General features: G+C 34.9%; 1 pseudogene; it reads right to left on the reverse strand.

Annotated features, from left to right (window-relative positions):
* Positions 1 to 3,992: 3,992 nt before the first annotated feature.
* Positions 3,993 to 23,063, reverse strand: LOC149181636 (delta-aminolevulinic acid dehydratase, chloroplastic-like; annotated as a pseudogene).
* Between the last annotated feature and the right edge of the window lie 1,458 nt (positions 23,064 to 24,521).

A 24,521-nucleotide genomic window follows, 5' to 3' on the forward strand; every position in this document is an offset into this window, starting at 1 on the left:
TTGAGGTCTAGCAAATCAAGAGAAAACCACCTCCACATGTGCATGTTCATTACAGACCAACCAAGGGGCCATCCATATGTCATATACCTCATATCACATGGTCCAAATTCCAAGGGTTAAGTGCCCAATGCTCCTCTTCTTATGCTAGCACCTCTCCTTGTTGAGTAATCAACTCTCCCAATGTGTGCACCCAGTGGGTTACTTAGCAAGCTAATTGGAGTGTAAACCTCCTAGGAAAGAGCACCATATTGGTATTTTAACCAAGGTCAAGCATCCACTTGAACTAATCCATTCATGTGCCCATGAAGCATTGCTGAGGGGCTAGGAAACATGGTGCTTTCCTAGTAAGGTGAAACACTTTTGGAATAATATGAAAAGCTAACACTTCCTTCTCATGAGAAAAGTGTTTTATGAACACCTATCAACTCCCTCTAGAAGTCCACCAAGTCTATTATTTGCAAATATGTAGTTTCTACACTCTCAGAATTAACCCAAACACCTCCATCGAGGTATCACACCTCTCCTCCTTAAGATACTTGGAAGACTCAGATGGAAGAAGCCAATGCAACATGGCTAAAATATCTCGTGGGAGGTATACTTTCCCTCATTAAACATTTGGTTGTTCCTACATGCTTTGGAGCCTCCTACAATGTCTAGGAAAGCCATCTTCATCTTGTACATGCTAGGATAGTGGTTGAGGGCATATTTACTCTCAACCTCACCTCATCTATTTCCAAATTTGACTCATCTTGAGTCTTTGAACCTATCTTTGGAACAACAACCTCCTCTTAATTCTTCTCAATATTTGAAGGAGAATCACGTGAATTGGAAGAGCTCACATCCTTATCAAACTTCACATCTCTACTCACCATAGTCTCCTGACGTGTCAAAATATAGATCTTGTATGCTATAGAAGTATCACCATATATTAGATCTTGTATGTTGTAGAAGTATCACTATATATGTTAACACAAGATGTTATCGTAGCATCTCAAACCTCCAAAGAATGTTGACCACCTTTGAATTTGAAGGAACATAACTTTGGATCATAAGGCACATGCCAACCTCCATCATCCCTCAAGTCATCATCATGGGGAAAAATCCTATGGAACCACATCAAGAGCTACTCAAGATATCCTACAAAGATAACCATATCTTCATAGAGGACCAAGACAAGTAGACAAGGTCCATCAAAGCATAAGATGAAATATGCATACATCTCAACTCTTTGATCCTAAAATATCAAACTCAATGGAAAAGGGAAACAACAACAACCAAGTCATCATCAAATATGAACATGAGAATCCTCTCATGTACCTCAAAAATGCTAGAAATTGAAGCAACAACCTCATCACAATCAACTCCCTCGATATTAGGGAATCTCAAAGCAAGATTAACATCATGGTCAACTCCGTTTGTCTGAGAGAATCCAACAACCCTATCCCTAGTACTCATCACTACTTCCAACAACTACAAGCTTGGTATCAGTGATTGATTCCACCACCATAGGAGTAGATGTAAAATATCACCAATATCCTAACATCACACTAGCTATCTATTGAAAATGTAGCGAGTAAAGGTCTTCTGGCTTTTGCCTTAGCCAGTGAAGACCTCAATTTGTCTTTCTCTAGCATGAGTGCGAGCTCATGTGTTAGACTTTAGTTAGGAAAATTAAGCATAAACCAAAGAGACCAACATTCATATGTATCTGGAATCCCAAACTCAATGGTCAATATCTCTTCTATATTACATAAAAGAAAATAAAAGGAAGAGCATCCAAAAGCCTTATTCCTATTGTTGTTTTTTATTGCCCCCCCAACAAGAGAAATCTAATGGAAAACAAATAGTCGTTAGATGCTAGGGCTCTCTTTTGAGTTGACTTGTAGGAAAAGGCCAATTATGAGACTGTGCTAATGGCATTTAGAGGTTCCTTTGAATGACAGTAGAATAAACTGTATTGTGTACCATTTGAATAGAATTTCAATTGATCAAATGAAATCTGTTAGTGAGTGTTCTACAAGACAATATACAAACAAAATAAATATTTACTTGTTGACAATTCCAAGCTTGATGGTAGTGACCATGGAAAGTACTTCTATTTATTTGATGCCTTTCATATTTAAATAAGAAAAATAGGGAAAAATAACTACGAAACCAACCAAATGCAGTTCACTATGACCTCACTACATACTGCTAACAATAAAAATGTATGATGCATTTGTGTACATGCCTACAGGATAGAGATAGAGACCAGTCATCCTGGTAATGTGGATATTCATTATCATGATTGTAGAGTATTCCAAGTTGAGATGAGTCCTGTACAAATCTCTAAACTGTAGAACGAATGAAGAAGCCACCATCAGGGGTTGATATTATCTAGTATGAATTTGCTGTGAGATTCTTTGATGCCGGATAAAATTCATGAACCTGGCAATCAAACGTATCAAAAGATGGATTCAAGCCACTACTTATGTACCAATTTCCACTAAAATCTGCTTCCAAAGAACCATGCTTTAATTTCCAGCAAAAGGATCAACCTTTGAAAGCTTAAGTAGTTATTTTGAGCATCATATCAAACATATCTAAGTGGTTAATACCAGACTATTGTCAAGCAATGACCTAAGCAATTAGTGTTGTCAGCTCTGTTAATGAAAATAAACAGTGCACTTGTTGTTTGAATGTGCAATAACAACTTCCAAATTGCACATATATCAATTATAACTTATAATACACTATGGATTGAAAGTGCATATGCATCACTCTACTTTTTTGTGGTAGCACAAGGAACCATCTGTAATTTTTCCCATCCACACATCTTTTTCATAATCTTAGTGGACAAAATGCATGATGTTTTTTCTATCCTCGTTAGTAAAAAAAAACTTCCACTTTAGCCTCCAAAAAGTGAACAATGGAATAACTTTGAGGCGGTTCCAAATCCCTGAGAGGGTTGAGAGCACAAGATACTAGTAATTTCCAAAGTTTGCAGTATCCAATGCACTTTTTACTAGAAGAAAATTGATTGTTGATCCTCAATGTCCTGCTAGTAGTCTCTTGCAGACAGGCAGTCCAACAAGATGTGTTTCACTTGTCTCTGGTTTGCCACAAATATAGAAAAGCCCATCTGTCAACATGCTCTTATCCAAATAGGTCTTTGATGGCCTTGGATGGTTGCTGACCAACTATGCAAAGGCCCATAGCCAAACACTATGAAGCCTGTGAATCCACTTATCCTCGAGATTGAAGAGTTGAGAGAAATAAGAATCAACTCAAACCCAAAACAACTAAAAAAAGCACAACATAAAAGTGAAAAGGACCCCATAAATGATAAGAAATAAGGAACCACTAAATAATCCCCCTAATGGTTGCCACAAATGCCTAGTTATACTATAGAAGTATGGTATAACTGACCAATGAGAAAGATAGGATTCTTATAGTAGTACTTTGCAGCACACTGGGTAGTCATTTTTGATGCCTTGTTTGACGCTACTCCAAGGTAACTTGAGGTCTGTGAAGTCTTTAACACAGCTATCGACATTCTTTCTCATCATCTGAGACATTGCTACCAAGTGAGAGATTCTTATACCCAGTTGCAAGTTATTACATTACAATATATGTGGCTCTGGAATCAGACAATTTTAAAATAACCAGGCATGCAATGTAAATGTATCCAAGTGTTGTTGTATGTGCTATGACCCACTCTTTACCTTGATGAATTGTAGAGAAAATCTTGATTGATTCCTCACATTGGGCTTGGTTCCTCACATTGATTGAAGGCAGAGGATCATTCCCATAATATTATGGTTTAAAAAAATGAAAAATTAATAACACCACAATTCCTTAAGACCTTGTTATGTGTTCTCTCACAATGTTCAACCATTTTCAAAATATTGTCAATAATCTGAACTTGGAAATTAGCATAAATTCCTTGACAGGAAGTGTAAACTTTTCCTAATACGGCTTGTTGTGAAGCACAACAATTTTAGTCAAATTAATCAATCACTACATAGGTCAATCCATGTTACTTGGTATGCAGATATCGGTAATTATGATTTGTCTCGGAGAAGCGTGATCACATCCAAGTAGGGCATAGCTAGCCCGACCTATCCTTGAAATCATTAAACCCATTTGAATCTCACAATAGAGAGCTTGAAAGTGAAAAAGAGTAACAAGATCATGTTTGTTAAGGAAAAACACACAACAAAAGAATGCATATTATTACAATATCGACTCCCTTGTCTTCATCAATACCAGATTCAATAAGAGCTTTTGAATGGTTTCTAGGATTCATCTGATAACTTCTTATTGAAGTTAAATTAGATGGAAATATTCATTCAAAATTAATCTTGAATTCTTTCAGCATAATAAATAAAACTTAGAAAATGGTAAGACATCATATGTTTTATTGTCACCAAATCATGGGTTAGAATGAAGAGATTTTTTGAAAGGTCAATAATACACTTTCATATCTACATAAAGGTACAAGTTCATAACACTCATGGAACTGTGATCTCCATAAGTCTTTATTGAAACATCACATTCTACAGTTAAGTGTAGGAAGTAAGTGTAAGAACAATAATGAGATGGTTTAATGAAAGGTCAAGAAGGTACTTTGTTGTATAAGACATAATAGACACATCTTGAAATCCTTCTCAATCTAATGCAACTCAAATGGCTTCAACACGCCCATCCATCATATCACTTGGACTTACAACATTAGCTCTTGCCTGAGCCTATCTCAACATACCATTTGAAAATCACTAGTGCTATGCAATCAAGGAATAAGAGTAAGTAAAATAAAAGTCAACAAGCAGATTTGAACACAATGCACATTAAATGAAGTGAGAGAACATGAGGGAAGAATATTTACCTGGGTAATGACCTGCTTACATAACTGATGGACTATTTCATCATTCATAATCACCCCTAAACAAAACATGCATATGTATAAACATTGAAAGTTACATCCCAAGGGAAAAGTAATAAACATAGAAATGGAAAAAGAAGAAATTAAGTAATTATAAGGCTTACCATATTCTCTAACAATTCCATCATGACCATCAAACAAGTATGGATCCAAAGCAACATTAGTGTAAATCACCTAGAAATAAAGAAGCATAAATTCTTTGTGCCCTACATATTATACACCATGTCAAGTTTTGAAGAAGAATTAAAGTGTGATGGTAAACACATTAAGATCCAAAGCTTACCATATCTGGATACTTGTCCTTGAGAAGTCTTATGGCTATAGGTATAAGCCCATTTTCATTGTAGGATTCATCCCCTATGGGTGACTGATTAAATGTAATGCCCCACTTAAATCTTATCCTACAAATTTTGTTAATATTTACATTATTTTAAAATATTGAGAAATATTGGTCTAATATAAATTTATGATTTCCATTATTCAAATTCCCCACTTACCTTCTCAAATTGAATATTATGTAGGATATGGTCTCCTTCCATTATTTCAAAATATATGTATTCATTTCACATTCCCCAATGTACCCTCACATTTACTAAGGAGAAGACATGGTCCTCTCCATGTAATTACACTTCACATTCCCAAATGTACTTTCCAGATTTACTTGGGAGAAGACATGATCCTTTCCCATTAAATTCTCAATTTTATATTCATGTCACAATTCCAAATGTACTCCTAGCTTACTTGGGAGAAGAGAAGTCAACTAAGGATGGATGAGAAGTTAATGACATTAATGAGAGGTGGTTGAGATGGAGAAAGGAAAGAGGGTATAAAAAGGGAAGGGGGAAGGAAGAAAGAGGGGGGGTTGGAGTCTTGCTTAGGATTGTGGCGGTTGGTTGTGATTGTTTGGCCTTGTCATGATTTTGGGAGACCTTGGAAACCTGTGGAGGTTTCTTGGGTTTGAGAGGAGGAGAGTATCATTATCTAGTTTTGCACATTCTTCTTGAGGACACACTATATCTAGTTGGACTTGGGCATGGAGGGCTACGGAACCTGTGGAGGTTTCCTGGGCTAGGAATTTATTTCCTATTTGGCTGGGAGGTAAATCCGGTTGGGTCGGTGAGAAGGAGCATTCAGCAAGAGCTAAAAGACAAAGGTATCACCATCAACCGCCGGAACAGGTATTTTTCCATGGATTACTTTTATTAAGTTGATGGAATACTCACCTTAATTTATGTTGCTTATGATAAAATGATAAGATGTTAAATGTTTAAAGCTATGTGAAAAGGTCTGCAAACTCCTTTTATTACTTTAATCAGCAAGACAAAATAGATCTATTAATGTGTAATAGATTGAAGCTCTAATAATAGGAACCAGGCCCTTACACATGGTATCAGAGCCAGGTTCAGACACTGAGACCTAAGAACCAATCCACTTCTGTCATTTTTAGGTTGATGTTAGATTTTAGTTAAAAAAAAAATTAATTAATTGAAGTACTCGAAAGCATGAAAATCTCTAATAATCACTCGTGAACAAGGGGCTTTCTCATTTTGCCACATTTAAGATCTCAATGGAAGTGAGGGCAGTTGTCGTGATGGCTACTCTAATCTAACGCAAAACCCCTTTTCTCTGGTTTCTTCTTCAATTATTCGTCAGCACAGTGGAATTGCCGCCCCATATTTAGGAATTCGCGGCTCTCCTTTCTCCATTTCGAGGCCAATTTCAATAAAAAGGTCCAAAAATTCTTCCAACGTTTTGAAGCTGAAGATCGTTCGATCCGTAGAGGGTGATGGCTCTGTGACTGCAGTGGAAATTGATGAAGAGATTCCTATTGAAAATAGATATCCTACATTTCCAGCTGTGCTTGACATCAACCAAATTCGAGATATTTTACCCCATAGATTCTCATTTCGGCTTGTTGATCGAGTGGTGGAGTACAACCCTGGTGTGTCAGTTGTCGCCATTAAGAATGTGACGATAAATGATAACTTTTTTTTCCCTGGCCATTTCCCCGAGAGGCCAATCATGCCTGGAGTTCTCATGGTTGAGGCAATGGCACAAGTTGGAGGCCTTATGATGCTGCAACCTGAAGTGGGTGGTTCCCCTGAGAACTTCTTTTTCGTAGGAGTAGACAAGGTGAGGTTTAGAAAGCCTGTTGTAGCAGAAGACACATTGGTTATGCACAAGTTACAAAGACATTTTGGCATTGCAAGAATGGAAGGGAAGGCTTATGTTGGCGGGGAAGTTGTTTGTGAGGGTGAATCTATGATAGCCATTGGTAGTAACAAATAATGTATTTTGTTACTAGGAAAAAAAAAACAGTTCCATCCAATTTTTAAGGATGATGCAATGTTTCATTTACACAGCATGGAGTTTTAAGATTATTATTCATTTTCCTCATTATCCTTTTTCAAATATGGTTGAATTTGTCGTATGTAGTATTACCGAAGAAAACCTTTGGCATAGCAATGATATAGTAAATTGGAGAACTCGAATGCACTAGTCTTATCCACAAAATAGGGTCTCCTATAGGTCAAAGGGAGAAGTGAGCGTGATTATAGGGAGTGTGATATTAAGTGGATCTGTATTGAGGTTTCTGAAACTGTGGGCTTGATGTGATTTTCCTGTGGAAAAATCAATTACAGAGAGCAGCAGTGGCATTATGTTATATAAATTGGTGATGGTACTATGATTAAGTATGCACTTTGAATGTTGATTAGTTTTAGTCTTGATTGTGGTGCTTTTATTATTTGTATAAGATATGTGGTCGCATCGTAGATCAGAGGAAATCAGTTAACAGTAACACGAGGCTTCTAGTGAAGAGCAGTCTATGCAAGGTGTGAGCTTAAGTAGGTCCATTTTCAGTTAGATGACACATGACACTTGATTTAAATATTCTGTTCGAAAATTAAAATGGTAGTAACTCCAGATTTTCACTCCAAATTGATATATCATCATATGCATGTGTAGTATCTACCATTGTTTTTAATGACATACATTATATTTTCTGAATCCTCATTGAATCAACAAGAAGATATGTATGGCCAAGATGTCAAACTTAGTTATAATGTGGATTCATCATTACCTCAACTCACATATAATTGTTGTGGTCTCTTTTTCAACCTGGTGCATACTGTGACTGATTTGGCATTGCGTGCTTGAGTTGTATCTAAAAGGCTTATTTGACACACAGTTCTGAGAATTTATGTGTAGACCATTATGTGTTTAGTTGTTATGTTTTTTCTCATCCTTTTATTTTTGACAACTGTGTTCAATTGAAAAGGAGTGGAACTTCTAAGAAGTTTCCTATGTTAGAACTCTTTAGAATAACCAAAACATATGAACCTCAAACATTCTCATTTGTTCCATTGAAAACTCTTACAACCCACAGGCTTTCCTTCCATTCTATAATTTATAACTGTTAATAACTATGTGCTCATAGATGTAACACCATTCCTAGCCACCACTCAATTAAACTCTTCAGCCCTTTATTTTCTGACATGAAGTTTCATAAGCAATTTAAGCATTACACGTTCTAAGGTAGTCCCTTGCATTATTAAGCAGTTTAAGCATTGCACTTTTGTTTTCTATGGGTCCAAACTTGTTTAGAATAGGAACAAGGTGATTTAATTGGTTCCATGCCAAACCAAGTGGTTCACTACGGAACTAACCAATAGTCCAGTTCAAGGCCCGCTTTTGTGATGGAGGGTTGAACTAGCTGAACTAGCTGGTTTCGGTTTTGATTTTGCATTTTCTTAATACACTGATACAGATAGAGATTTTATTCTAGGAGATGCTATATAAAGGAATAACATCCATTCTTCACTTTCACACCCAATTATAGGGCTTATTCATGTTTTTATTCATTCCTTTGATTGCAACATGATTAAGATGTCATTAGTTAACAACTATTAGCTATCATATAAATTGAACCCCTTGTCTGATTATGGGCCAAGATTACAAGGCTTTTGGTATTCGTACTTTTGTGAGAATCCAACAACCCTTGTATACTTTAAAGTTAAGAGATCTCTTATACATCAAACTCACTAGTGGTTCTTGAAATCTCCCAAAAGGGTTTCTTTTTGACAAAATAGCTAAATAGAGCATGTTGGAAAAAAAAACAATGTTACATATTCATTCACTTATAGCAGTTAAGTTAGTAGCTGGAGTCAGTTTTCACCTTGCTGTAATCCTTCAGTGAAAACTTATTTTGCTTCAGGGGTGCCTCTAATTTAATTCCTGAGAGCAAATTGGCTTGGGTGTCTCTAATCAACATTCCAAATGTATTTCCTAACTAAATTATCTTCATACTCTATTAGAACTTTAGAACACAGGGCCAACATTCTCAAGAAAGTTCAGGGGAGGTTACTTTTAGATTTTGTGAATGATATCCATATATTCCCCTATTCCATTCAACTTGAAAATGCCAAAATGGTATGCTGTAGAAAGTATCAAAAAAAAAAAAAAACATTAAGCTCAAGGGACCAAGGACTTTCTGTTTATGAGTTATTTGAATGTTGGCTTCTAGGATTTGTACAATTGACCTTAATGCTCCATACGGCTCCAATTCATATAAATAGTATTTTAATTTGATTGTAAAATGTTCGCATCTCTAACAACATGTCAAATCTGTGACCTATATTATGCTTAATTTCAAATTCTCTTTTAAAATTAGATAATCTAGCTTCTATTTTCACCTACGGGCTGAATTTTCTTCTCTTTGTGTCATTTTTTTTTTATCTATTGGGATGTCAATGGGTGTGCAATCCTTTTTGTCTAAATTTCAAATAGCTATTGGTATAAGCATCATATCATCTTTTGTTTCCTCAAGTGGACCTCATTTGAGGCTATTGTAGTATTGTACAAACTTTCTCACCGGCAAGTTTCAAGCAACAAGCATTATATCAATTTTTTTTTGTCCCATTAGTTGTTTTAGCTTTTTGGAGCCTATTAGAAACCCTCAGATTTCCAAGGGAGTTCATCAAAGCACTTCTATTTGAAAAGATCATCTGGCAGACTGACCTTGTCGCCTTTTTTCTTTCAAGGGGATTGAGAGTGCAGGTTGCACAAAGATTTCAAGATTATTATCACAGGGAGTAAGGGTTCATTTCCTGAGAATTTATCTCCAGGTCAAGAGTTGTTTCTCAACCATCATCTCTGTGATGAATTAGCTCTCCACACTCAGTCATTAGGGGCACCCATTATTATATCAAACAGAAGAAACAATGCCGCTATTAGAAATTTTAGGAAGATTGTCAGCAGAATTGGCTGTTTATTACTTAAGGATGGCATTCATCATCATGTGTACCATTTCACATTCACCGGTGTCATGGTACCCAGCAAACCTCTATTTTGGAACCTGGAACACGAGAAAGTTTGAACATTCACCCAATCATGCTTTTTGTAGAGAATAGCATTGTAATATGATGAGCTATAGATGAGGGCCAACAAAAGGTCATATGAGAATTTCACATGGATTAAAAGAGGGTACTTGAAGCCTGAGGCAGTTTATCCCTCTTTGAAGTGATACTTCATTCCAATAAAATGTGAAGCTATCTTTTTCTAATGAGTCGCAACTTGTTAGCCTTTAAAGCTTTATTAAGCTCATGTGCAGCAACTGTTCCTAACTAGATTCCAGGGTAAATTGGCATTTGGCAGCACCCTTTCTCTTGCATAGCTTTCATTTTACTGCAAAAATGGCCAAGTTACCTAAAAATGGCCAAGTTCCTCAGTTAGCCTTGCATCTCTCAAAGTGTAATTGTAGTTGTAATCTCCCTAATATTTCCATTAGTAGAATGAATTCAAAAACAATGTAAATCCAGGGCCTTATCTTCTAGCAATATAGATGTGAACTAATGCTAAAGTCAATCAGGAAAAACTGTTTGGAGTCCCAGTGAACTATCACATTTGATGTTTTCAGATCAACACACACCAAACCTCCCTCATGAGAGTCAAACTCTGTCTATCTTCCATATATTCAGATGTAAGGGTGTGCACTTCAAAGTCAAAAGAGTGGGAATTCCACCTCCAAGGCTTCTAGCCTTATTCATGCAATGTTCTTAGCCATAAAGAAATTTTGAGATCACCTTTGAATCCAGTATGGTATACCTGTACTTATTGGAGTAACATAACATAATTATGTCCTTCCTTCCCAAAAGTCACATTCAAATGAACAAATGTCTTTCCTAACATCCTCTGTGTTCCCTTAAAGAAAGTAATTGATTCATATCCCATTGACTTGTGTGATCTAAACTGCATTATTAAGTGGTAACATGCTTAAACCAGGGGTGCAGACTCCAGGTGTTTAAGAAACCATCACTACTTAAAACCCTATCCAAAAACTACGAGCCAAAACCGTTGGCTATGATCTTTTAAAATCTAAGAGCAACCACTTTTGGACTATATCCAAAAACCATTTTAAATAGGATGAGCATTCCTTATAAATACTCCTAGATCACTATTGCACCATATAAACATATGTGGGTTGGAGTAGGGTTGCAGGAACATAAGTTTGTATCTCTCATTTTTGCAGATGGTTTTGTGGTTGATTTGCTGCAAGAGTTGGTGTCCCTTTTGCTAAGAAATCTGCTAATTGGAGACCTATTTTCAAGAGTTAATACCTTTCCATTTTTCCATAAATTCAATCTCAAAGTTTCGTTTTATTGTCAATGTTTCACTATCGCTAGGAGTTGTGCTTCAAACTGACCCATTTATGTTTTTGTTGTGCTGTTCTTCCTGCCACCTACTGCTTAGAATGGATCTCTTGGACAAATCTCTATGTTGGGTGCTATTGATTTGAGATCCTACCTTGAAACTTTTTCCTGAATCTTCCATCCAATGTTGATACCACTGGATTTGTTTTATCTACCTACCAAAAATACGTACTCCCCTCTGCAATCTTAAGACTATGTTATATTTGTCTTATTAGTATTCCATCTACAATCTCCAAACAACCTTCATGAAGAAGAATATTTTTTATTTGCACACATTGATTCTTGTGGGATACTTTCTCCTATACAGTAAGCTTTAACACCTTCAGTACCGACCTTTCTGAAAACCTTATCAATTAGCAGAACGATTAATACTATGTCTGCTGACTGGATCTTGAAGAGGGTAACATACCAATTGATAAATGTGCCAGCTGTTTCTGTCTTTATAACTGTAGTATGTAAAATGCCCTCGAACAATACTAGGATCAACTTTTTCAACTCTTATATAAGTATCATCTTCCTCGAAAAATTTTGCCATCTATTGAAAAAAAAAACAATATCCATCTTGCAAATGGGATTTCGTGCATGCTCTGCATCATCACAAGTGCTCTGACCCAACAATATCATAAGATTTTTATGTAAAACATTGTTGTTGCTGGTCAAAATATTTTACTTCCTCATCACATGCTATATCGTTGTTATCTTGATCAACCTCTTATTTTGCACACACAATGATAATTTTCTAGGGTTTTAATAAGAATTTACACTGTTTTAAAGTCTTTGGGTTGCACTTTCCTAAAGAAAGAGTTGAACTTTGGATGGAGAGCAAGAGCATTGATATAGATCATTATAGCAAAAACCATCATCGATTTATATGATGGATGAACTACCAAATATATCTTAATGAATTTAACATGAAGTTCCCAAATGACTCACTCCCTTTCTTCAATACATGTGAACTGATGCAACTTGACCTTGTACTCTGATGTCCACCATTCCATTTGAGAATCCATGATGAATATAAAGAAATCATTGCATGGACACTGTCCCAACCTTTCAACCATGGAGCCAGTAGGTAATATCTTCTTGGTCTTTAACACAACCACTTGCTCTCTCCACCCATACAAGCAGCAACACTTTAAACTTGAAATGGAAAGGGATTCCTTTTTCAATGGAGTTGCCAAATGAGATGGAAGATCTTCAATAGGCATATCTCATCAAACTTGTTGTAGATTATTTATTGATTTTGAGGACTTGATATAGAAAACTGCTTTCAGCTCTTGAGCACCTCTCGCTTTGGTTTGGTTTGTGCCAACACTACGGTATATCCCTAAGTCCTATCAATGGTCTATTAATGGGGTCAAGGAATATGAATCAGACAGTTAAGTAGATGAAACTCATAGAAAATAAGACAATAAAAATTCATGATGGATCTGGGAAACTAGTGCCTGTGATCAGGTCATGGAGTAATATGAGGACTAAAGCAAGTGTTTGTTACAGATGGAGAACTTCAATGTTTGTTTCAAATATTGGTGACATATTTGCCAAAACGATGTTTGAAATTTTGACCTCATTGGATTGATATGTCCTCAACCTTATGATCAATTTTGGAAACATAGTCCTATCCTAGTCACTCAAACTTATATCAGAGGAAAATGTCGTAAGCTACAAACCTTTGTGGTGAAGGAAAACTGCTGAGATTCATAACAATTCCACTTACAAAACAAGTGAAACTTACTGGTGGAATTATAGCGATCACCTCTTTAGTATCTCTTCTTAGGGTTCTTTGATGGAATACCCAAGGTCTCATAACTATGTTGACAAGAAGTCAGAAATAATGCCTTTTACTTGAGTTGAATGTGTAGCCATGCATGATTGCTTTGAAGGAGTGACATTGGAAGTTGACGCAAACATATTTTTCTTCATATGTGGAAGAGAAATCTTGTACAATTTCAATCAAATCATTAGATGTTCTTCATCATGATTGGGTCAATGGAGAGGATCTAGTTTCATCTGGATCTTTAATGTCACATGGTTCAAGGGATAACAATTTTGAATATTCTTGATCACGTCTAATATCCTGAAGCACTGATAACACAGAGGATGTATTTCCATGAAAACCTGCAAATCCTCTAGAAAAGATAGGTTAGATTTAATAAAATGTCTAAAGACTTTTTGAGACAATTTTCAAATGCTCATTGAGAGTCTTAATATTGTTCAATACAGTTAGAAAAGCCCCTGAATAGGAGGCTCACACAAGAAAGAGTATCCGAGGGCATCAAGATGATGCAGTTTTTGTTTGTATTTGGACCCAAATTGTTGCTTGATGTACAATTCTTAGCTCTTTTTTTTTGAGGCCTTAGTCACATGAACATAAATAAAGAGAGGATTGAAAGAGGGCAGTGTCCAAAATATAATGAAAACTGACTGTTTTTTTTTTTAGTTTGTGGGATTTGAATGCCTATGCTGGTTCTCCTAATCAAAATGCCTAACCAATTGACTAGTCTGTTTTTTTTTAATAATAAATATGTAATATTCATTTATTTTTCATGTGGTACGTGTTACAAGGGTGTCATTTATAGTTTGAACAAAACAACATTGATTCTTGGACCTTAGTTTGATCAAATCAAATTTTAACCTTATGAAATTAAGTGTCATCTCTTGTCAGTGGCATTTATGTACTATGGTATCTTAGTGATATTGTATAAGTTATGTGTCGTGGCCATGCATCATATTATGGTGAAGATTTTATAAATTCATCTTCTCTTCTCCACAAACATTAATATGCATAAAAAGCATAGATTTGTTGGATGGTGAATATTGTGGAATCATATTGATCTTATTCCAAAAATCTATTTATGTTCAGTTTATGCTAATGTCTTCTTGGTTCTTGCATTAAAATAACCATGTAACCTCTTAGTTGTTTGGAAACATGGCTTATTATTATATAAATATAAACACAAAAATTTCAAAATCAACTCTACTATAAAAACATCTTTAATATAGGCAATTATTCCATTTGTCTAATTATTTCTCATTTGACAGCTCATATTGTGAGTTGCATTATATATCATGAAATTGTTTTAGTACTAGTAAACAATGATAAAAAAAAATAAATAAAAAAAAATTGAACCTTTGATATGTAAAGGACATTTCTCTAAATTACAAAAAAAAAAGGGTATGAAAATCATGCTGGAAACAATTTCTAAAGTTTTGAGTCTTTTATTTTCAAGATTAACTAATTGGTTTGGAAGATTAAAAACCGAACAAATTGGAAGAGTGGGACTTTTATATTCACTAAGGTATTAAAGAAATTATATGCATGAAACTTATACTAGCACCTTCTAGTGGAAATTGATAGTGCACGAATCCGTTGCTTGCCATTATTTTGGTTTTGGTACCACCTTATAGCATATCCAGGTTCAAATGCTATTTTCCATGACAGACAGTTAAATCTGTTTCAACTCTAATTGTTATTAAGGGGTTCCACAAGGATGTCACATGAGCGTTTATGATGCCCATTTTAACATAGATACCCACCTATGTTAAGGTTCTATTTTGTAGTTCCATGTTATTTATGAACATTATATACATTTGGTTGGACACGTGAAAATCAATTGATGGATTTGGTATTGATGATGGACATGTTGGATGTATGACCAAATGTATGACTTACTTGGTTACAATTTATCTAGTGCATGACCTGTCCAAGTTATTGTTGCATCGTATAGGCTTATATAGATATGATTTATCTAATCAATGACCTAGTGAAATTATGATTTATCTGATGTAAGATTTATTTCCAATATGAACAACAAAAATTGACACGTGGACACTGGGCTTAATAAACATGATGTTTAAGATCATGTATCTATATCTATTTTGTGGTTGTATATATGCGTGGATGAGAACTAAACTACAGGTTGGAAAGAACCATATGATAACCAAGATCTACTATTCCATTGGGGAAGGTTGAGACGACCAATGAGGAAAGGTACGATGTACATTGTTCTATTACATTTGGTATCTACTTGATATGCACTCTTATGACATGAGCAAAATGCAAATGACAGGTGGCAAGATGACCTGACTGGATTATTCGATGACAAGTCCAACCAGCTCTGTAGTGTGGTCCGTGCTCTGAAGGAGGGGTGGAGGTGTTTCCCACCATGTATCCTCCAAAACCTGGAATCGTGGGGAGGACAGCTGAACGCTCCCCCTAGACGTGCGATGACGATTGCCAGTTGCCTGCTGGGGAAGTTAGGTCGATGTATTCGACGCTTCCACCATGTCGGTTTTATTAGTGGTTAGTATGGCCGTTGCCACTAATAAAGCAACAGAGGGCGGATAGGGTGGGAATGGAAGTAGGCCAGGTTGGATAGGAAGATATAGATCAGTTGGAGACTCTGGATGGGAAGTAATGTCATTGTCTAACTTATCAAATTTTAATGCTATAACTCTCTCTGGATTGCTATGCTTTCAAACTCCTTGTATATTTTCATTCTAACTTCGGGACGAAGTTTCCTGAAGGAGGGGTGTATGTAATGCCCCACTTAAATCTTATCCTACAAATTTTGTTAATATTTACATTATCTGAAAATATTGAGAAATATTGGTCTAATATAAATTTATGATTTCCATTATTCAAATTCCCCACTTACCTTCTCAAATTGAATATTATGTAGGATATGGTCTCCTTCCATTATTTCAAAATATATGTATTCATTTCACATTCCCCAATGTACCCTCACATTTACTTGGGAGAAGACATAGTCCTCTCCATCTTATCATCAATATATATTTATTCATTTCACATTCCCCAATGTACCCTCACATTTACTAAGGAGAAGACATGGTCCTCTCCATGTAATTACACTTCACATTCCCAAATGTACTTTCCAGATTTACTTGGGAGAAGACATGATCCTTTCCCATTGAATTCTCAATTTTATATTCATGTGACAATTCCAAATGTACTCCTAGCTTACTTGGGAGAAGAGAAGTCAACTAAGGATGGATGAGAAGTTAATGACATTAATGAGAGGTGGTTGAGATGGAGAAAGGAAAGAGGGTATAAAAAGGGAAGGGGGAAGGAAGAAAGAGGGGGGGGGGGGGGGGGGTTGGAGTCTTGCTTAGGATTGTGGGGGTTGGTTGTGATTGTTTGGCCTTGTCATGATTTTGGGAGGCCTGGGAAACCTGTGGAGGTTTCTTGGGTTTGAGAGGAGGAAAGTATCATTATCTAGTTTTGCACATTCTTCATGAGGACACACTATATCTGGCTGGACTTGGGCACGAAGGGCTAGGGAACCTGTGGAGGTTTCCTGGGCTAGGAATTTATTTCCTAGTTGGCTGGGAGGTAAATCCGGTTGGGTCGGTGAGAAGGAGCGTTCAAAAGGAGCTATAAGACAAAGGTATCATCATCAATCATCGGAACAAGTATTTTGCCATGGATTACTTTTATTAAGTTGATGGAATACTCACCTTAATTTATGTTGCTTATGATAAAATGATAAGATGTTAAATGTTTAAAGCTATGTGAAAAGGTCAGCAAACTCCTTTTATTACTTTAATCAGCAAGACAAAATAGATCTGTTAATGTGTAATAGATTGAAGCTCTAATAATAGGAACCAGGTCCTTACATTAAAACAATGTTCTGGTTTAGACATTTCTAACCAAAAAAAAAGAAAAGAAAAGACCATGCACAAAAAAATACTGAACATTCAAACCTTCAGAGAATTAGAAATTTTAGGGAAAAGCACCACACTGTTAACACCAACATTGCGAGCCTTATATACCTGCATAATACCAGCGAATTTGACCTTAGATTCAATAGTGTCAAAAAGGTGAAACTGAATGGGAAAAAATGTTTTGAACTGAATAACTTGAATATTATAAAAAAGTGCCCAGTTAATCAAGCATGAATATGAAATCATGACCATTTAATAGAAAATATCCATTAGAAATTAAAATTCTTAGAATGTAGTCTTGTAGAATCTCTTCAATCAATCCATTCTACCAACCGAGCCTGAAACAACTTGGCATTGCTCCTATTGGGCTATCCTCTTCCCCTGTTAATTGAAAAAGAACAACAACTCTGATTTAGAAAAAGGTTGTTTTGTGTGCTTGTTAGATAAATAAGAATCAAATTAAACAATATACATGGGGATTACCTCAAATATTTATTGCAGGAGATATAATTGTTTCCTAGAAGGCATCTCTCAGAGTAGTTGATTTCTAGTTGCAATCACTAGTGCCTTCATATTCATGCATGATTTATCTAGCCAACATATCAATTATTTTCCTTGATGAACAGATCTGAAAAAGGTCTTTGATTTCCCACTGTAATTGGAAGTGAGAATTGAACACCGAAACAGATTGGAGAGAAAGTCATATCTTCTTCACATAGGTAGAAAAATTGATCACTCAACACTTAGAATGCATTACAACCGCTACTATCTCACGTTACCTTATTTTTTCTAAATTCTAAGTATAGTTTGTTGGCAACTATTCACCAGTGGCTTGGCCTCTTAAAGTGTTTAAAAATACATTAAGTTGTCCTTAAATAGTTTCTACAAGTTGTATAATTTTTTTTATTTCTAAGAAGTGATGTGTTGATCTACAAGCAACCCTCCTACACTATTTTAATTTCCACATCTGATGAATTCAAAGTAGTATCAAGCTTCTTCATTTTGTTTTAGATTTCTTAGCCTACATGAACCCTATCTTGTTTTCTTTTTTTTAGTTTGAAAATTTTTAGGAAATTTTCTTTGGTTATTTTTGTTAAAACTCATTAGGCTCTAGAATATGTGCATAAATATCCTCCTTCCATGCTTGAGAGTTAGTTTTGATTGTACAAAATTTCCAATTTTTTTCTAAATATCTCTTTTGAAATCATGTAGAAACTTGCATTCCCATGCATTTGACGAGAGTAGTCAATTAGCTAGTAAAATACCATAGTCACTAACATCCTCCTTCAAAAAACTATATGATTCATCTTCAAATACTAGAATAAAATAGATTCTAAAATTTCCCTATTAATTAGCACTATCTACTCAATTCATATACCATGCACTTCACAATATACGTTGTAATTTTGCAAAGGTTTTGTTTTTGAAAAAATAATAACCGCACTAAATATGAATCTCCATTTCCTTCCAAAGTACTTATCTTACAATGTGAATGAAATCCATTCTACCAATTAACAAGGATATCAAATTTAGAGTACATAACTTCTTAACAAGTACTAAACTTGTGATTGCAACTATATTGCAACTATTGATTGATCATTTCTGGAAAATAAAGGGACATCTAATGCATGTCATCCCCTACCAAACAATACATCTAAATTTTTAAAACTGTATTGTCCATGAAGCTTTGTATTTTCTCCTATTTAATGTTTTGGAAAATGATATTCAATGTTTGTATGCCCTTATTTCCTTTTCAAATTGCTAGGGTTATTCCAAACCCTTGAACATTTGTTTCTACCACTTCTTTTTGGAGGCCATTGTGTCGTTTGTTGTAACTTAAGCACTGTGAGCATGCTCACAGCTATTAGTGAAACATTTTCCTAGTTTCAATATTCTCTGCATGGAATACAATAAAATCTTACAATTCAAAACTCCTCAATAACTATATACTAAAGATAACAATATTATGTTGAGATCCCCTTTCTACTCCAAGAAAAATCAAGAAAAATATTTTAGAAAAGACTACAATAATTCTCTCAAGCGGCCAACTCCATGATACAAGTCAACAATAACATGATAATGGAGTTGGTTTTGGAACAACCCTCCTAACATGGCACCTTGAAGTAGGGTTCCTCCTCCAAGTGGTTGACCATTTATCTACCTTCAAGAACAATGAATGAATCCTACATAGAAACATGTGTGGCCTCCTCCAATGTGGATTCATTGTTCAAACCTTGAATGAATGCACAAAGACCATGAAAATAAAGTGGCACTTGTGGCAGTGTGAGTGGAAATTTCCATCAATAGTCAATGCAAAAGGCTCGATTTCACAAATCATAAGGTAGAAGTACAATCTAAAAAGGAGAAGATGAAGTAAAATTATCAATAGATGGACATCCTCATCATAACATCTTGGAAATGTGTGCAAATGAATTCCTCTCAATATATAAGGTGTCCTTTCCTTTGATTAACAAACTCTTCAAAGGGGTAATGACCCTCAAAATATTTGTTGAAATTGTGAGTGCATTATAATCATATGTCTGGCCAACATATCAATTGTTTTCCTTAATGAATAGATCTGAGAAAAGTGTTGAATTCCCACTGGGGATGAAAGTGAGACTTGAACACTGAAATAAATCTGAGAGAAAGTCATATCTTCTTCTCATATGTAGAAAAATCGATAACTCAACACTCATAATGCATGTTCTATTGATACTATATTTCATGTTAAGATATTTGTTCTAAATCTTGAGTATATTTTGTTGGAAATTATCAACTATTCACTAGTGGCTTGGCCTCTTCAAGTGTGCAAAACCACATCAAACTTTCCTCAAACATTTGCTACAGGCTATATAAAATTTTTTATTTGTAAGCAATGATGTGTTGAGAAGAAACAACCTCCCTATGCTATTTTAATTTCCACATTTGATGAGTCAAAATAGCATGGGAATTATTCATTTTGTTTTGGATTTCTTAGCCTACATGAACTTTGTCTTGTTTTTATTTATTTTTTACATTGAAACTTTTCATGAAATTTTCTTTATTTATCTTTATCCTAACTCATTAGGCTCTAGAATATGTGCATCAATCCTTTCCTGCAATGCTTGAGAGTTAGTTTTTTTCTGTAGAAAAATTCCAAAATGTTTCTGAAACTCTCTTTTCATGGCATGTAGAAACTTGCATTCCGTTGTGATTTATCACACCTTATCTGTTTTTGGTTGTCGCTTATAATATCACTATAAATCTTCCAAAAATTTATTTTTTCATTGTGTAGGAATTTGCTTTACCTATTATGTATCACTCCTCAACCCCTTTTGGTCCTAAAATATCACATCACTATAAACTTTCCTTGGTTGTGACATTTCAATCTTCAAATATTTCTTTCTTAGTGATGTATCACATGTACCAAAATTTTCCACCTGTGCAATATATTTCTTCAGAAACCATTTCCATTACAACATATCACATAATTTCAAGGTTGGTTTGTGAATACAGAAAATAAGATACATTGTACACTTCAAAATGAAAGTGGAAACACAAAAGGAGGAAGTAGAAAGAAAGGATTAGGGAATTATATATTGTACATGACGTTTAAATACCTACTTTGTTTGGGTAGAGAACCATACAACATTGGACATGGGGCCTGCAATATGCCATACATTGCTAGTTTAAACTTGTCTCCAATAATTATACTCATCATATTGTGGTGTGACCAATGTTCTCTCTTATACAATAAATCCTACTAAGTTACAACTTTGAGGAACAATAAGTTGGATGGAAATATTTTAGAAATGTCAACTCTCTATTATGTTCTAGATACAAAACAATTTATCAAATTTTCCATGTACATAGTGGGTTACTCTACAATGTATGATTCCGAACCTCTAAATATCTATTTTCTTGGTGGAGTACTTAGAATTTGGAAATGACCATAATAGGCTGTAGGTATTTTTAGAACACAAAAAAGTAATGTCATTTCACTACACATAAAATACTAATTTTAATTCCAACATAAAAACATTGTTACAATATTGCCACTAAACCAAAACATTTTTTCTTGATTCCAAGTATCAAACATAAAGATTCCATTTAATAAACAATCAATGAAAAATCATATCCTTTGGGAAGAGGTTCTCAATGCATGATTGCCCAGTTCTCAATGCATGATTGCCCAGATTTTTGATGTCAATCTAACTAGACAAGAAAAAGCCCAAAACTATTTTTCAGCTTTTCCAGTTGTGTAAATAATAAACTCAAATCCCTAAGCATCATATCTATTTTGATTACTAAATCCAAATATTCCAAAACCTCTATGGATGTATATGTTTCTTTTTAATTTTTCAGTCTTCTTTAAATAGGAACCAAACCTAGAGAAATTTGCAAAATTTTGGGATGTAACGGGTTAGTCAATCAGCTAGTAAAAGAGAAAACAAAACCTAGAGTGATTATGCAAAACTTTTGGATGTATAGTAGTTAATCAGGTAGTAAAAGACCAAAGTCACTGACATCCTCCTTTGACAAGCTCTATGAGGCTTCTTCAAATACTAGACTACACTAGCTTAGAAATTTTCCCTATTAATTATCAGTATATACTCAATTTATATACTGCACACTCCACAATCTGTGTTGGAATTCTGCAAAGCTTTTGTGTTTGAAAAAAAATAAATACACTAAATATGAATCTCCCTTTCCTTCAAAAGGATACCATCTATAATGTGAATGAAATCCATTCTACCAAGTAACAAGGATAACATCTTTAGATTCTATAAATTCTTGACAAGTACTAAGGTTGTGATTGCAACTATTAATTGATCAGTTGCAACAAATAAGAGGACATATAATGCATGTTAGACCATACTAAATAATACATCTAAAATTTTGAAACTGTATTGTTTGGGAAGCTTTGTCTTTTCACCAGCTAAATGTTTTAGAAAATGATCTTCAATGTTTATATGTCCTTCTTTCCTTTTCAAATGGCTAGTGTTATTCCCAATTACCCTTAAACTTTTGTTACACTTCTTTTTAGCATCCATGGTGTCGTTTGTTGTAACTGAAGCACTGTGAACATGCTCGCAACTAGTAGTGCAACCTTGGAAACTACACCAACCATTGCATGCAGCAAGTTTGAATTCTTCATGATTTGGATACTAAAGCTAAGAAAACAAGGCCATTTTTCCATTTCTTTTGTAAGTTTTTACTACTTTCAGTGGTTTTGTCATTTTTATTACAGTAGACTATTTTATTTTCTTCTCTAGTTGAAGAATTTTGGTGAGCACAATGGTTTGAATGTATATCCTCTACCTCATCTTTGTCACTAGAAAATTCTAGAGCTTCTTGAATAACAATTAATTCTCTACCCCAATGTTCTCTGAGCCTTCTTAAAAGCATGAGCCAACTTTCTTCCAAACACATTAGATATGCATCTTTTTTAGTGTGTTTCTGCAATTACAGGGTTTTTTCAAGAAAAGATAGTTTTATAACGCAACTCTTATAGAATACAATTTGTTATAAGGGTAATGGTGAAAATTTGAACACCAATTTAGAAAGTGTGTGTTCTTAGGTAAAGGAATATTCTGAAAATAATGATGGAGAAACACCTTCTTGAATAGATCTGCCACATTGAGAAACACTCCATTCTTAGTGTTTGCTAGTGCTTTAAAATATTACATTACCATTCTGATATACTGGGGATTTATATTTGCAATTCCAATCTTCTTGTGATTCTGTATGTATTTTACATCCATGTAGTGATTGTTTTTCTCCAACTGATAAATTGATTCTTCCAACAGTTAAAAAGAGAAAAATATCATTGTAAACTTACCAGTCAAGTATAATTTTTTATTACCTTGGAAACTATGTAGGTGCTTGATAAGGATGGTGGATTTCTTTCAAAAGGTAACCTGGAAAGTGGTGCAAGCTAGATAATGGAATTGGGTCTTCAAACTATGGGGTGCCCTATCATAGTGGAGAATATGAGTCAGCCCTGAGAATTTCTTATAGAGTTCAGCTAATTTCTTAGATTAACAGGATTTTTATATTGCATTCAATAACTCATTTTTGTTATTTAGAGAAATGATTTAATGTTGTCATGCTATCTTCTATTGGTTTTCACCGATATTGTATATGCTTTGTGAGGAGCGGGGGCTCTTCCTTGGAATAGCTAACATCATTTGAGGCTTGGGGCTTATGATTTTAAAGGGAATCATGGAAGCTCACAGTGATAAGATCTGGGCTCGCTTTGTTGTTGAGGTAATGCCATGATTGCAAACAAGATAATTAACTCTCCGACCTCTGATTCCATGTAAAGCTTCCTATTTTATTTGTTTTTGGTTGCTTGAGCAGATCATAGACTTAAAAAATTGGCATTTTCATTTATAATGAGAACAGGGTATGCAATTTATTTTAAGTTTGTGTGTGTTTCTAGAGTTGGATAAAAGTTCCAAACCAAATAAATTGCTATGGTTGATTCTTAATAACTAACGCTTAGAGACTGTTCTTGGGAATTTGATTGTGTAGGGTTGTAGACCATAAGATGCTCTAGGTATAAACCTCTATATTTCACCTTATTTTCTCTATGTTATGCCATATAAAATTCTAAAGGCGCCCTAGCCTAATTTGTCATGTTATGGAATTTGGTAGTTTCACAATATTTTTGCACAGTAGTGCCTTCTTGTATTGGAAGTGAAACTCTAATGATGTAAAAGTATTAATAATGTTCTAAGAACTGTACATATATTTGAAAATCACAATTTTGATCTTTAGTGATCCTTGGACATGCATGTTACTAAAGACTACTTGCACTTAGCAAGAGACGAGGTAAATCGGTGAAGTTGTTTTGGTAGACTTAGTACTCTCAGTTGAAGGTGTACATTAGAATTATGGAAGTGTAGGAAGATGCACAAGGAGAAATAATGTAGCACTATATTTTATGACTTCTCCATAGTTACGTTTGCAGGAGGTTGTGTGCAATCAGTATGGCTGTAATGCAGATTTTAACCTGAGAAATGCAATTTTTCCACTTCGAAAGAAATTTTGACACCTTGGGGTGCATTCTATGTATGGAATATGATGTTTCTTGGCATATAGAATAGCCCCTTTTCCTTACCATCCATAAAGTTTGCAATTTATGTGCATGGCATGCAGTTTTTATGTAAGTGGACATTTCGGTACTAGGAAAATAATAGGTAGAAAGCAAAGTTTGT

This window comes from Pinus tabuliformis, chromosome 3_2 (genome assembly GCF_031772625.1).
Source record: "Pinus tabuliformis cultivar Carrire ecotype Pingquan chromosome 3_2, CPIR1, whole genome shotgun sequence".
NCBI classification, from domain to species: domain Eukaryota; kingdom Viridiplantae; phylum Streptophyta; class Pinopsida; order Pinales; family Pinaceae; genus Pinus; species Pinus tabuliformis.